This window comes from Erythrolamprus reginae, chromosome 3 (assembly GCF_031021105.1).
Source record: "Erythrolamprus reginae isolate rEryReg1 chromosome 3, rEryReg1.hap1, whole genome shotgun sequence".
In the NCBI taxonomy this organism is placed as follows: Eukaryota; Metazoa; Chordata; class Lepidosauria; order Squamata; family Dipsadidae; genus Erythrolamprus; species Erythrolamprus reginae.
Window position 1 is genome coordinate 71954982 of NC_091952.1, and position 16706 is coordinate 71971687.

Genomic DNA, 16706 nt, shown 5'->3' on the forward strand with positions numbered 1-16706 from the left:
AAAAAGTGCTATTGCTAACATGTTGCAAGCCACCCTGAGTCTAAGGAGAAGGGTGGCATAAAAATCAAATAAATAAATAAATGAATGAATGAATGAATGAATGAATGAATAAATAAATAAATAAATATCCATCATTCTACCTTTTGAAAAAAGGCAGAGATGTACAAATAGAATTGGAGATCATGATAATAAGTTGAATAAATAAGTTGAATAAATAAGTTGAATAAAAAATCAGCTGAACTACAGTAATAAAAGATTAACTATATTATCAATCAACTCTGTGTGAGTACTAATGAATGTTGTGGACTGTCCGTGCCCTGAACAGCTGATCATGGATTGTAAAGATTGAAAGACGGGTGTGGGTTGGTATCTTAGGCCAGTGTACTTGGCACCCATGTCTGATAGCAAGGGGGGGGAATTATTGACCCCCTCGGAGAGGGTCCGCAACTTGGGCGTCCTCCTCAATCCACAGCTCACATTAGAGAAACATCTTTCAGCTGTGGCGAGGGGGGCGTTTGCCCAGGTTCGCCTAGTGCACCAGTTGTGGCCCTATTTGGACCAGGAGTCACTGCTCACAGTCACTCATGCCCTCATCACCTCGAGGCTTGACTACTGCAATGCTCTCTACATGGGGCTACCTTTGAAGAGTGTTCGGAAACTTCAGATCATGCAGGATGCAGCTGTGAGAGCAATCATGGGCTTCCCCCAAAATGCCCATGTAACACCAACACTCCGCAGTCTGCATTGGTTGCCGATCAGTTTCCGGTCACAATTCAAAGTGTTGGTCATCACCTATAAAGCCCTTCATGGCACCGGACCAGGGTATCTACGAGACTGCCTTCTGCGGCACGAATCCCAGTGACCGGTTAGGTCCCACAGAGTGGGCCTTCTCCAGGTCCCGTCAACAAAACAATGTTGTTTGGTGGGGCCCAGGGGAAGAGCCTTCTCTGTGGCGGCCCCGGCCCTCTGGAACCAACTCCCCCCAGAGATTAGAATTGCCCCCACCCTCCTCGCCTTTCATAAGCTCCTTAAAACCCACCTCTGCCATCAGGCATGGGGGAACTGAGATATTCTTTCTCCCTAGGCCTTTACAATTTATGCATGGTATGTTTGTTTGTATGTATGTTTGGTTTTACAATAAGGGTTTTTTAGTTGTTTTAGTATTGGATTTACATGCTATTTTTTATTACTGTTGTTAGCCGCCCCGAGTCTACGGAGAGGGGCAGCATACAAATCCAATAAATAAATAAATAAATAAATGAATGAATGAATGAATAAACAAACAAACAAACAAAGAAAGAAACAAACAAGAGATGATGTGGGGTCAGAGGCTGAAAGCCAGTCAGGGCCTGTGGCACCTCCAGAGATGCAAAGGAGATGACTCAGGAGAAGAAGAAGATCCTCATCTTGATGCCAGGGTGCACAGAAGTGTCAGAAGACATGAGTGGCTGAGCAGGAGGAGGTCTCTGCATGAATAGATCTCTAGAACACTTGACCACCACTTTTGGCTATTTAAGGGTGAGTCCCATGACGAGCCAGTGCCAAACTCAACTTTCGAATATGAACGATGGCTGCTTGGATTTGGCTCTTGGATTATTTATGTGAATTATAAAATAAGAAGGTGAAATCCTAATTTCTGGGCTTCCTGCCAACTTAGGGTGAATCATGTTAATAAGAGATTGGACCAAAGAGAATTATTCGGGGAGTTTGATTTATTGCTTGAGGCTCTAATGAACAGCTGAGATGGAACAGACTTATTGCTTGCTTTTGCTGATACATTTTATATAGTTAAACCTCCTTGTTACTAAAGTATTAGAATTACATGCTTAAATCTTGTCAAATTTGTGTGTGTGGATCTATTTCTTGGGGGGCTCATCGCTGGGACAGTACAAGGAACAGTGTGATTATAACTATATAAAGAGTCATGGTATAATGGGATTGGACATCATCAAATTAGGACTTTATGGGAAGAAGGAATAAATCTGAAAAACAGAAGCAAGAACTTTGATTATGACAATGGTCAGATAAAAGAAATTTGAGTCCGGACACAAATGTAATTTGAAAAAGCATCTCAGATAGGACCCTACCTACAATAGGTTTTACAAAGATAAAGAGAAGAAGGGATAAAGTATCTTCAGGTTTGCAAGGTTCAGTTACTGTAACCTTATAATAAAGGTAGCATTCATAACTTTGATTTCCTGGTTTGGTGTACTTGGAAGAACTGACACTTGGTTACAGACAGATAGGTTAAATCAGGATAATTATTCCAGGGTTCAATATAGTCAGAAACTGCATTTAGTCAACAGCATTTAGTTAGAATTATGCAGTTATGCAGAATTGATTCAAGAGACACTGAAATTCCCTCCCTCCCCTCCCCAAATATTTAGAGATACAGAAGTTCTAAATTTTTGCAATTGACCATCCATACAACAAAACATCATTACTGAAAGATTAACTGCACCCCCCTGGGCTTTCTTAGTGCCCCAGTTAATTAAAAACAAATCTGCATCACTGATTGACTTCATTTCCATAAACCCTGAAGATATTCGTTATTTCCATTTGAAAGAAAATGAATCTGAAATGAAAGATCGCTTGATGATGACCTTTGGCTTCTTTTTCTTCCTGTCAGATTGTCCACTATTCAGTTAGTAGCCTTTACAAATCATCCTGATGCGCATACGTGTGTGTGTGTAAAATTTAGAAACATTCAGTTTCCATCTGCACCATAATTAAAAGAAACGGATACTGGAAAAATACGGTGAAGGGGAATCCTGCAAACGCAGATGGGTTGTGATACATTGGGTGTATCAATGCTTAGTCCAAGAAAATGCTACTGGGTTAGGGGAAAAATAGATCTATATCTTTGATGTTTAGTCCAATACTACTATATTAGGAAAAAATAGCTTTGGACTTACCAGGGAAGCTTCCAGATAATCACACAAATCAAATGTGACTGATTGGTTTTTAAATGAATTGGGATTTTAGAATATGACACTTGTTAGTTTTTCACGTGCTTTTGGATTTAATGTATTTTGAGTATACATTAAACAGCTCAGCTCAGCTCCAACATGCATGTGTGTGCCAGCCAGCTGATTTTTTGCTCACACAGAGGCTCTGGGAGGGTGATTTTGGCTTCCAGAGAGCCTCTGGGAAGGTGGTTGAGGGCGTTTATACCCTACCCCAGGTCTATGAAAGTGTTTGGAGTCTGGGGAGGGTGAAACATGAGCCTACTGGGTCCATCAGAAGTTGGGAAACAGGCTGTTTCCGGCCTCCAGATGGCCTCCGGGGGATGGGGAAAGCTGTTTTTGCCCTCCCCGGGCATTGAATTATGTGTGTGGGCACTTGCGCATGCGCAATAGTGTGCATGAACATAAGAACATAAGAAGAGCCATGCTGAATCAGGCCAAAGCCCATTGGGTCCAGCATTCTGTGTCACACAGTGGCCCACCAATTGTCCATGGGGATCTTGAGCAGAAAGGGAAGGCAAGACCCCCAACAAATGGTACTCAAGGGAATCCTGCCTGCCTCAACCAACATATGGGGCATCCATTTCAATAACCACTGATACACTTGGCATCCATGAATCTGTCTAATCCTGCCTTGAAGCTATCAAGGCTGACAGCTGTCACAACCTCTTCTGGAAGTGAATTCCATGAACCAACAACCCTCTGGGTGAAGAAATATTTCCCTTTATTTGTCCTCGCTTTCTTACCTATGAGCTTTAGGGAGTGCCCCCTTGTCCTAGTATTGTGTGATAGAGAAAATATTTTTTCTATCCACCTTTTCTATCCCATGCATGATTTTATACACTTTGATCAAGTCACCCTTTAAGGCTGAAGAGACCAAGGCGTTGCAATCTGGTTTCATAAGGGAGGTGCTCCATTTCTTTCATCAAATTCTATAAATGCTCTTTCTGCATGTATGCTGCGGAGCCTGCGGAGAGGGGCAGCATACAAATCCAGTAAATAATAATAATAATAATAATAATAATAATAATAATAATAATGCTCTTTCTGCACCCAAGGAAAAAAAGGTTCGCCATCACTGGTATAGGGTTTCCTGCTTGAGAGGGGACTAGAAGACCTCCTTTCCGACTCTGTTATTCTATTATATCTGTTATAATCATCAGATGGGTAAACAGAATGCATCATATAAACCAATAGAAGCAGATGGATGGCAATTCTGGAGAAGAAGCTAAATCAAATTCCAGTGTAGCACACAGTCTCTCACAGGGCCTTTGATTATTATTTTTCTAACCTAAGCCATGATTCAATTCTTCATTAGTGAAATCAGCACATCAGCTTCACTTTGCAGTTCAGATAAATGGAAGGAAATGCTGAAGAATGGAAAAGGAAGAAATAATATTTCTCAATCAGACACCTAACAGCTAATCAAGGCTAATCAGAGAGAACTCTTAGTGCAAGAAAGGAACATTTTTGCTTACTGCAGAATTGTGAGTCTGTGGAGCCAAGTGCTGAAAGAAACAGTGGGGCTTTACAAAAGGTCACGTGAGGGATGAGCAAAATCACATGTAAAAGTACAACAGCACATTTACTTTATGAGGAGTATAAGATACCATAATTATGTTAAAATGCACAGAATGGTATCCAGAATTCCTATGATAATAGACTAAGGTAGCAGACTAAGGTATCTTTAAGTGATAAAGAACACGTTAACAATCATCTTCTGCAAATACTTGTTTATTTGTTTGTCTTGTCAAGTACATATTGGTGGTATACACAGATATAATATTCCTATACATGATACTAGTAAAAAAAGAAACATTAGGACAGGGGATGGAAGGCATGCTGGTGCACTTATGCACGCCCCTTACTGACCTCTTAGGAATTGGGAGAGGTCAACAGTGGATAGTCTAAGGGTAAAGTTTTGGGGGTTAGATGAAGATACTACACAGTCTGGTAGTGAGTTCCGTGCATCAACTACTCGGTTATTTCGACTTTGCTTTTAATATTAAAATATTAACATTTTAATATTACTTCCAGGCCTTTTGCTTTTGTTCTTATATATTCTATTTATTTTATAGGTAGTTCTTTGAAGATATGATGAGATATATTTTTTTAAAAGTGTGACCTGTCCTCACATTTATGACTGTTATGGCTTCTTGCCGTTATTTGCAAGATGCTTGCGACAAGCAGAGTTAATAGTGGAAATGAAAGTAAAATATTAAGTCATGGTCATGTGATTGGCTTAGCGACTGTATTGTAGGGTTTCACTTAAAAACCCAAAGGGAAGTGAGCAGGTATGCCCATTGTAGCCATGTAATTTTCTGCTTAGCTTCTGAGGTCCTTAGAAGCAGAATTGCAGCTCCCAATTTGGTTGCTAAATGTGAACTGACCTGTATATACCAAGGCTTATATGCTAATCCAATCACAAGTGATTCAGAGCTGCTTATGTCCATATACAGTAATTGATTAAAACTCAGAATTATCAAAATACAGTATACAGTACTATATCCCACATATGCTGTTTCTGTAAAAAAAAAACTAAAAATCCTAATAGGGGTTGAGTTACTCAGATCTCTGGATGAATGTATATTGGCTCCTTTGCCATGTCTAGTGTTGGGAAATTGTTACAAAATTTTAAGAGAACAGGCCTATTTCAGGCTGCAAAATACATCATTGAGTTGAATTATTAGAATTTATATTTTAAATCTGATCTGTATCTCGGGAGGCTTGTTAATTTTAGTGTTACTTTCAAGCTCATTTAACTTTCACCATAGCAAATATGGGCGTAAGCTAAAGCTTAATGAGCCATTGAGTTCTGATCCACTAATTCTCATGTTTCAGTTTAATTTACATACGTCCATTCCCATGTACAAAAAATATGGGCATTGCACTAAATGGTTGCATGGATTATTACACAGCTCATTCACCCAGCCATCTAACCATCTCTTAGTCTAACAATCCAAGGTCTTGGAGCAATATACCTGAAATACAGAACAGTAAAATAATCGTATAACATCAGATAATAAAATGGGGACAATTTCAGAGGCATGGTGTAAAATGCTACAAACAAAACTGTACCCCCTCCCAAGAGTGCCAGGAAAAATCTAAATGTAATCAGCATGAACAGATATTCTGGCACAATTATTAACCTGTACGCAAATAAGCATATAAATAAGGTATATTTAAAAAATGTATGTTAAGCAACCTTATTTGCCAGAGCATGTTTACCTAAACATAGTGGTGTTTCATATGTGTGTTTAGCATTGAAATCTGCAACTGCCATTTGAATATTTAAAAATGCAAGGGACTTAACACATTTGCTCTTTTGTTTGTAGAAGAATTGGGAGTGGGAAGCATAGAAGTTGAATAAATAATTGAATAATTGAATAATTGAATAATTGAATAATTGAATAATTGAATAATTGAATAATTGAATAATTGAATAATTGAATAATTGAATAATTGAATAATTGAATAATTGAATAATTGAATAATTGAATAATTGAATAATTGAATAATTGAATAATTGAATAATTGAATAATTGAATAATTGAATAATTGAATAATTGAATAATTGAATAATTGAATAATTGAATAATTAAATAAATAAGACTGAATCAGGGTTATATTCAAATAAAGTGAATTTCACTTTATCCATTAATGATTGGATACTGATTCCCTTTAAATAAAGAAATCTTTAACTGAAAACCCATATAATTTTCTATTTTTTTACCAGCTTTGGGATATGCCTATACTGACCTTGATTGTGTCGTAAATAATATATGTCTCCAGAGTGTATTTTTTAAAGGAGTATGACAGAATTCTTGAAGGCTTTCATTAAGAAAATGGATGGTGATAATAGTGTCATATGGATTAACTACTGAACATTAATTATACTTCAGCTGTGAAAAGAATGGTCAAAACTCAAGAGAAGGCTAAAAAACATTTTCTGATCTATCCTTTGCTGTACTATAAAGGGATTTTTTTTAAAAAATAAAACAACAACAACAAAAAACAGTTTCAATTGAACCCAAAGCCAACTGGCAACAGGAACAACTTTAGGTCTTTGTCATCTGCTCCAGGAGTGTTTCTTGGCCATAGAGCAAGGTTAAAAATATTTTGAAATAAATTGTCCTATGATTTCCCTCACTTGCTGATAGCTTGAGGTGACTCCACTAATGTGAGAGCTTATATTGTTGTGCATATTTGCACATCAAAGATCAGCCCAGAGTGAGAAAATAAGTGACTTTCATGAAAAGCAATTCAGAATTTGTTTTTGTTTTTTTTTTTAATATTTTTATTTTATTTTATATGACTTACAAACATTTAGACATCAAACAATACAACATTAAACATTTACACTTAATATATTTACAAGATTTATTTTTTAACAATTCTATTTACTATACCTTTTTCTTGATTTCCACCCAGTTGTAAATTTTTTCCCACACTTTGTAATAGTCCTTATTTTGTTGGTTTTGAATTTCGTATGTTAATTTGCTAAATTTGGCGCAGTCTAATATTTTTTTAATTACCGTTTCTTTGTTTGGAATCTTATCCTGTTTCCAGACTTGTGCATATGCTAATCTTGCAGCAGTAAGTAAGTGATTTATTAAGTAGTAATTTTCTTTGCTATGTTTGCCTCTAATTATGCCCAATAAATACATTTCCGGTTTTATTTCAATTTTATAGCCTAATATTTCTTCCATCCATGCCCTAATTTGAATCCAAAATTTTTTTGCTTCGTTACATTGCCACCATATGTGGTAGTATGTTCCCACTTCTTTTTTACACTTCCAACATTTGTTACTAATTTGTTGAACCAGTTTGCTGTTGACTGTGTACAGGAGAGGGCAATGTCGAAGGAAAGTCACTTTTTTCAGGAATACTTTTATTAGTTGCCACAATAGTGTCTCTTTTCCAAAAGCTGTTTAGTGAGTCAAGAAACCAGCCAAATTAATAACAGTTTAGGGATTTAGCCAAAAGTCAAACAAGGGAGAAAGCATTCATTTCCTTGTACTCATAATGAACAAGAGTATAAACAACAACCAACGCATAGATGTGTAAATTTTGCATTATTTGATCAATCAGTTTGACTCTTCTGTAGAGCTTTTAAGGCTTTTAAGGCTAACAAATGAAGAAGAACAAGGAGTGAGACTGAGTGAAAGGATTAATCCTAAAATCTTCCATCCTCAATCCAGGCACATCCCAGGCATAGTATCTATCTAAAAGGATTAGCAAGTCAAGCCCTAATGTGAGTCTGTCATCTGCACCTCTATCGGTCCGGTTCAGTTCTGCAACCCAACAAGACAGACACAGACTTCAGAAGATAATCAGAACTGAAGAAAAAAACAATTACTGCCAACCTGCCTTCCATTGAAGACATATAAACTGCACGAGTCAAAAAGAAGGCTGTGAAAATATTTACAGACACTTCACATCCTGGACATAAACTCCTATGCTTAAAATGACACTATAGAGCACTGCACACCAGAACAACTAGACACAAGAACAGGTTTTTTTCTGAATATCATCACTCTGCTAAACAAATAATTCCATCACCACTGTCAAACTATTCACTAAGGCTGCATTACTATTACTATTAATCTTCTCATCATTCCTATCACCCATCTCTTCCCACTTATGACTGCATGACTGTAACTTGCTTGTATCCTTATAAGTTATATTGGTTGATTCCCAGTATGATTTGATTGCTTATTTGTATCCTATGACGATCATTAAGTGTTGTGCCTGATGATTCTTGATGAATGTATTTTTTCTTTTATGTACACCAACAGTATGTGCACTAAAGACAAATTCCTTGTGTGTCCAATCACACTTGGCCAATAAGGAAGTCTATTCTATTCTATTCTATTCTATTCTATTCTATTCTATTCTATTCCATTCCATTCCATTCCATTCCATTCTATTCTACTCTATTCTACCCTACCCTATTCTATTCTATTCTATTCTTTGGCAGACTGACGCTGCCATCAGAGATGATCACTCTTGGTCGCTTGGGAATAGGAGCAAGATGCTGGTGGGCTAGGCTGTGTTTGTTATACACTCTAGCCATTGCTCTCTATGCCACTCTGCTACTCTTGGAAATGATGTCATAGCCAGAATAGAAATCAGGTTAGCTCTCCAGGCTACTTAAATCCCCTACATGGAATTAAAGATGTGGGATGGGAATCATTATCTTCTCCTTTGTCTTAGATATCAAAATATTTCAGATCCGTTGAAACTATTTTAGTCTTTTTCCCCCCATCAATGCAAAGAAGGGATTTGGAGAAAAGAAAGCAATTATGTGAAGTGTGGTTTTGTTTGCTCTTCAGAAAGCAGCACTCAAACTATTGATACAATGCTTGCCATTGTTGCAATATACAGTATGTGTCTACAGTTGTACAGTACTTTCCATGTTTAATTTCTACCATTATAATTCAAATGTATAATTTTCAGTTGTTTATTAAATTAAACTATTGGTATAGGACACATGTCACAAAGGTGACTCTGGGAAGCCTACAAAGATTAAAACAACAACAAATAACAGTTTAAAGAAATCAACATAAAACCTATTCTATAACATGCCAGGTGTTGAAAAAAAACATTGATCCTAAACAAACTAAACAAACAAACTAAACAAACCAATCAGCCAATAGGACTCACTTAAGCTGCTTACCTATTACCTGTATAAACATCCAGATCTTTCATACCTTGTGAAAGGCCTTTCAGGGGTAAGATCATTTGTATCTCCAATGAGTCTCCTCCATGGGATAAGGTCAACAATGTAGATCCTGTGTCTGTCTGTCTGTCTGTCTGTCTATTTCTCCACCTCCATCTCTTCCAACATTTTCTTATTACCGTATTTTGATTTGAGATGTTCTGGATATTTTTTATTGTTTTCATGTCAATCAGTGTTGCTTCCTAATGGACAGTTTGATTCCACAGAAGTTTGATTTACTTGGAGTTACAGTATATTCTGTTGTTTAAGTGTTCCCTCTATTTTTTTTGAGCAGTTTATATTGGTCAGTTGCAGTTCCTATTTTCAGGATCTTATTATTTGAATATTCCAATCCTGGGATTATTTTAAAGCATATCACCCATCCTTTTCAATTTTACCTCTTCCACTTGTTCCATTCCTTCTCTTTCTAGTGGACTTTTGATTTTTTTTTTTTTGGGGGGGGGTTCCATTTCCTTATTGTCTTGTCCAATATAATAAAGTGAGGATGGTTGATTGCCAGAAAACGTTTACATTTGTATCACAGGAAAATACCCAAAGGGGGATTAATTTCTAATCACAGCTTTTATGAAGATAAACGATGAGAAATTCAACTACTTAACCAAATCCTTAAAATCCTTGAATTTGGAATGGACGAAGGAGCAGTTACATAACTTGATTCTGAATGTAAGTCTTATGTGGTTTTATGGTATCACTTATAAATATATGACTGCTTTTCTATGACCATATGAGCTATTTCACACCTTTCAAATTATGTTAAACTGTGCTGCCTTTAGGGAACCTTCTGTTCATTCTGCTGAGTGCAGTTGCCTTGTACTATAACCTTGTTTTGTCAGCACTACTGAATGGGTTGCAAGGTGAATTACTGGTATAGAAGAAATTTAATCTCTTTTCCGCAAATCTAAATAAGTCATTTCAAAGTCAGATTAGAAGAAGCGGCCTGTCCTGAGCCATGACCTCCATATTATCTATATTTCCATGTCCTTGAAGTTGCAAAGAAAAGAGAGACTTGCCAAGAAGGAGTTCTAAATTAATGATCTCTTAATTAAATTGTCCCACAGAAGCCAACTCAGTTAATCTGTGAACTAATTCAATACAGAAATGAAAGATATCAATAAAGTTGTTCATAATATAGCTAAGATATAAATGGTAAAAAAGACATTCTTTAGAACAAATATATTTTTAGTTTTATTAGACAGGCTATGAGCAAAACAACAGTCTAAGCCAGGAGTCCCCAAACTTGGCAACTTTAAGACTTGTGAACTTCAACTCCCAGAATTCTGAGAATTGAAGTCCACAAGTCATAAGGTTGCCAAGTTTGAAGACCTCTGGTCTAAGCTTAATGCCAAAAATAAATTACTGGACTTAAGATGTCCTGAAAAGTACTTTTTAATTCTACATAGTCCTTTACCCAACCTATATGAGTCCTACCGGTAGTTTTGGGAGGAAAGCAAGCAAGCAAGCAAACAGACAGGCAGGCAGGCTCCTGTCTACCTATTTGTGAGGTGGATAATGAGGATTATATACCTTAGGTACAATATACTGTATTTTGCAGTGGCTTTAAAAAAAAAATCCTTTAAGAGAGCCTTGAAGAGCCGGCTGCTCCCATAGACATTAGGTATGCATGGATACTCCATTTGGGTTGATACTGTTTAATTGTTAAAGTTTGTAGTTTATTTTAATTTCTTAAAAATCTCCCGTGCAACCAAAAGATGTATCTGCATTGAGATGATCCACTGTGTCCTTAGTAAGTGGACATAGTACAGTGATACCTCGTCTTACAAACGCCTTGTCATACAAACTTTTTGAGATACAAACCCGGGGTTTAAGATTTTTTTGCCTCTTCTTACAAACTATTTTCACCTTACAAACCCACCACTGCCGCTGGGATGCCCCGCCTCCGGACTTCTATTGTCAGCGAAGCACCCATTTTTGCGCTGCTGGGATTCCCCTGAGGCTCCCCTCCATGGGAAACCCCACCTCTGGACTTCTGTATTTTTGTGATGCTGCAGGGGAATCCCAGCAGTGCAAAAATGGGTGCTTCGCTGGCAACGGAAGTCCGGAGGTGGGGTTTCCCAGTGAGGGGAGCCTCAGTGAAATCGCAGCATTGCAAAAACACAGAGGTCCGGAGGTGGGGTTTCGAGGACTTCAGTGTTTTTGCGCTGCTGGGATTTCCCTGATGCTTCCTTCGCTGGGAAACCCCACCTCCGGACTTCCGTTGCCAGCGAAGCGCTCGTTTTTGTGATGCTGGGATTCCCCTGCTGGGATTCCCCTGCAGCATTGCAAAAACACAGAAGTCCAGAGGTGGGGTTTCCCATGGAGGGAGCCTCAGGGAAATCCCAGCAGCGCAAAAACAGGTGCTTTGGCTGGCAAAAGGGGTGAGTTTTGGGCTTGCATGCATTAATCGCTTTTCCATTGATTCCTATGGGAAACATTGTTTCGTCTTACAAACTTTTCACCTTAAGAACCTCCTTGCAGAACCAATTAAGTTTGTAAGACGAGGTATCACTGTACTGTGAAAAGAAAAATGATGTGAAAATTGCAGCTGATTAGATCTGCTCAGCTGCCACTACAAAAAATACTTCAGTATATTTTACTTAGTCATAACTAGACGATAAATTAAATTGGTGGTTTCACCAGGCAGTTAATATTGTACTTCTGTTGCATTATCCGTTTCCTAAATCTCATCTTCACCATCTAATAGTTAGCCAATCAGAATCAAATACCACTTGGAAAAAAGTTTGGCTTTCTGTACTTATACATGTTTTGATTCATCAATGTCCTCTTCTTTTACATATGATATTTGATTTTAAAACAAAATTGTACATATCAGAAAGGATAGGTGATATGTGAATGAGGTGGGATGGGGCAGAAAGGAATCAGGTGGCTATTCAAAGCATGGGAACATAGTTGAAAGAAACCACTGTATATATACAGCAGGAAATATTCTATGCCATAGAAGCAATAGTCCTGTATCTGAAATCTTAATTAGTCCTTGTTCTTTACCAGAGGGTTGGTTGAGTGACCTGCTTTATCTCATTCTGCACTTTATTTATTCTCACAGTTGTAGTCTGTAGCCCCTGCTGAAACGGCATCCACATTAACGATTTTGCTACTATTTTGCAGTCTAGCATATCTACAGGATGGTAGCATTGTTTTCTTTCCCCCCTATGAAATATTCTTAAGGCATGCTTGAGAAGATAATGAACTCTACGATGAATGCAGCATCAACATGAAAGAGTTCAAATGAGAACCAAAAAAGCTATCTTTTAACAAATATAATTAAATAATGTCCTCACAATCTACCATGCAAACAATCCTATCAGAAAGGTGTGTCTCAAAGGTAGGTTTCTACTGGTTCTAACCGGTTCTTTAGAATGTTAGTAAACCGGCGATGATGTCACGGAGCTGGTTGTGTTATGGCGATAATGTCACAGAGCTGGTCCATGGATGCCGCCATCTGTTGTGGTTGGCTCTGGCCCAGCTCTTGCCCTAGGGAATGTGGAGATGGATGCAGGGGAAACTTCAACATGTCATAGGCCTCTATTATTGCCGACAGAGTCAGTTCAGAGTTTAGTTTCCTCGGATGAAGAAGATGGTGGGAGTGACTTGGAAGAGGGGGGCTTGGCACACAGCCCAGGCAGCCAATCTCCATTATCTTCCATTGATTCGGATGAAGATGTCTTGGACCTACGCAAGCGCAGAATTATGCGTAGAAGAGACCAAGTAAGGACATATTGCCGGAGATAAGAGAGGCCACCTGTGTTTGGGTGGGGCTCCAGTAATTAGGGCTGCTGCTATAAATAGAAGCGTGTGGGTTTGGCAGTTGTGGAAGAGTATCTGATCGCAGTTCTTCAGGAATCGTGCCTTGACTTTGTTTGTTGATTTTTCACGTCTTTGAAACCAACGCAGAGCAACGCAGAGCAAAGTGTGTGGGTGTTTCACTTCGTGGAAGAAGGAGTGTGAAGTTTCTTCACAGCTGCTAGCTAAGTATTTAATGACTGCTTAAAGGAAATTGTACAGACTACCCAGTTGTTTTGGGACGGGTGCTCTTTGCTATACCAAAAGAGGGCTTAGTTTAAGTGAATTTTCATTATAAAGAACATTGTTTTGAATTTTCAAACGTGTGTGTGTCTAAAATTTGTATCCTCGAATTTTCAGGAGCCTCCTACCAGGGAGCCTGGCAGAACACCACCTTTGATTTTTGTATTGCCGTGGGGGTGCGCCTGCATGCGAAACAACCACGCCCAGTGCAATCCTGAGTAAGCCAGCAGCAAAATGATCCAGAACCCACCCCTGGTGTGTCTACAAGAAACATATTGGAAATCTTTCATACTTTGTATTTTATCTTTCTTGGAATGGAGCAGTGTCAATCATCCACTTTTTCTTTGTGCTATTTTTGTAGTGTTACCATACAAGAATGGTGGAAGGTCTTAAGCATAAAACGTATCAGGAAAGACTTAATGAACACAATCTGTATAGTCTGGAGGACAGAAGGGAAAAGGGGGACATGATCGAAACATTTAAATATGTTAAAGGGTTAAATAAGGTCAAGGAGGGAAGTGTTTTAATAGGAAAGTGAACACAAGAACAAGGGGACACAATTTGAAGTTAGTTGGGGGAAAGATCAAAAGCAACATGAGAAAATATTATTTTACTGAAAGAGTAGTAGATCCTTGGAACAAACTTCCAGCAGACGTTGTAGATAAATCCACAGTAACTGAATTTAAACATGCCTGAGATAAACATATATCCATCCTAAGATAAAATACAGAAAATAGTATAAGGGCAGACTAGATGGACCATGAGGTCTTTTTCTGCCGTCAGACTTCTATGTTTCTATGTTTCTACCTGTGGAAATCTTGTGCCTGAAATTGTACCATCTCCACATCTCCACAATGATCCCCTCATTGAGCGTCATTCCCCCATTCCTTATAATTCCCTTTAAAGAAACATCATATGCTGAACCTTCTATAATGGAACTGGAAATTCATTTTATTGTTCATGAGATCTGCCTTTCTTTTAGCTTCTTGTAACTCCATCCCTAAGTTCAATCGTTTCTCTTAATTTGACACCCGTGTTTGAGTGGATATTTTTGCCAGCTCAGAAATCCATGCATACATTTTATGTGCTCATGTGTGGGCAGAGGGAAGCTAGATGATAAACTGGAAACATTACTTAATAGTGATTTTGAAATCGGCTGGCAGGTCTTCCTCTAACTTTGGTACTAATGAAAGATTACAGAGGTCTTCAAACTTGGCGACTTTAAGACTCGTTAAGCATAGCTGGCTGGAGAATTCTGGGAGTTCAAGTCCACAAGTCTTAAAGTTGCCAAGTTTGGGGACCCCAGATTAAAACATAATAGCAAGTAACACATATGCATGACCGGAGGCTTAAACCGCTGGCCGAAATTGCCTCTGGAGCCGGGGGATGCTGCTGGCAGCTCTTTGGAGCTCCGAACTTCCGGGTTCCAAAGGAACCCAGAAGTTCGGCTTCTGTCAGCGCGCCAGGGTAGCGCGCCACCTGCTGGTCCGGGGCAGGTCCTAGATCGCCCTATTTAAGGGCGATCCGAATAGGACCTCCTCCTTGCTGTTCCTGGCTCTGGAAGCGAACACCCAGCCACCCTCCGCTATTAACAGTGTGTCCTATGGAGGTCGCCTTGGGGCCGAATAGGAATTTTTTGCGGCCTCCCCTTTAGAGGTGGCCGTTTTTTTGCCTATTCCACACTGACGGTGCAGACTGGATTGGTTAGGGGGAGCGGAGCACTTAGATATCAGTATAGGCCTCCCTTTGGTCACTGGGGTTTGGCAGGTTAGGGGCGGAAATGGGCAATTAGAAGCGACTGCGCATACTCCTCTGGGCATCCTTTAAAGGGTGATGGACCGCCTCTCTCCAGGAATTAGAGGTTGGAACAACATCGGGGATTGGAGAGAGGATGTCCATGGGAATCACAGGATCCAATTTCCCACTGGACAAAGGGGCGTGGCTTGGATCCAGGTGAAGGGGGCTACCTTCACCTGGTTCAGCAAGGAGTTTTTGCCCAATGTTGCCAAGGAATTTTCTGGTAGGAATTTCTGCCCCGTTAGTTTTGGCCTCTGCAGGTCCTTAGTTTGTTTTGAATTTAAATATTTAAATTTACGTATTCAAAGTTATTTAAATTTATGTTAATTTAATAAAATGACCCTTATTTAATCCACAATACGTCTCAGCGTCTTTACTCCGCTTCCGGGGGCAATATAGAGTTCCACATGTTTATATTCAGGAAAAGTTGTCTTCTTGGGTTTATTTGCTTCAAGAGAGATTGTAGTTGCTTTAATCTTCCTGGGTATTGTCACAAGTAACTGATAGGAGCCATTTTCATTATCATTCATGGCTTTCTAAGTTCTTATGAGCTTCACATTCCCAATCTTGTTATTTTCTGATAGGCTTTCATAATTTTAACATATTTCTTATTTTCTTTATAGCTACCATTCATTGCTCCTGGGAAATTAATGGACAGAAAGCATCCGGAGTTTATGTTGCTGTGTCCTCTGGGAAAAAGAAGCAAAATTGACACCCAAATGCCCTTAAAGCTGCTATAAAGCACACAGCACAATTAAATGCAGCATGATTATCTGTCTTCCAAACAGGAATTAATGCTAAATTAGACAACTAGTTAGCAGGAAATAAATAGGTAAATGGATATAGGATTACTACAAATGCCATTATTAAAACCAGTTCCTGAATTTTCAAAGTTGAAATCTTACAAGAATGTACATACTACAATGCTTACTCTGTTGATATCAATGGTTTTCTCAAAGTAAACACAGTAGGATAACTGACAGATAGTTGCATAGAAAAGAAAAATTACATCCATCTATTAATCTTTCCATAGCATAGTACAGTAAATAAGATTACCCTCTAGCAATTTGGTTCACATTACAATTTGCAATTTTGCTCTAGTTTATTGATTAATTTAATGGAAGACAACTCTTTCTGAAAGAGACTGTCCTAAAGTATAA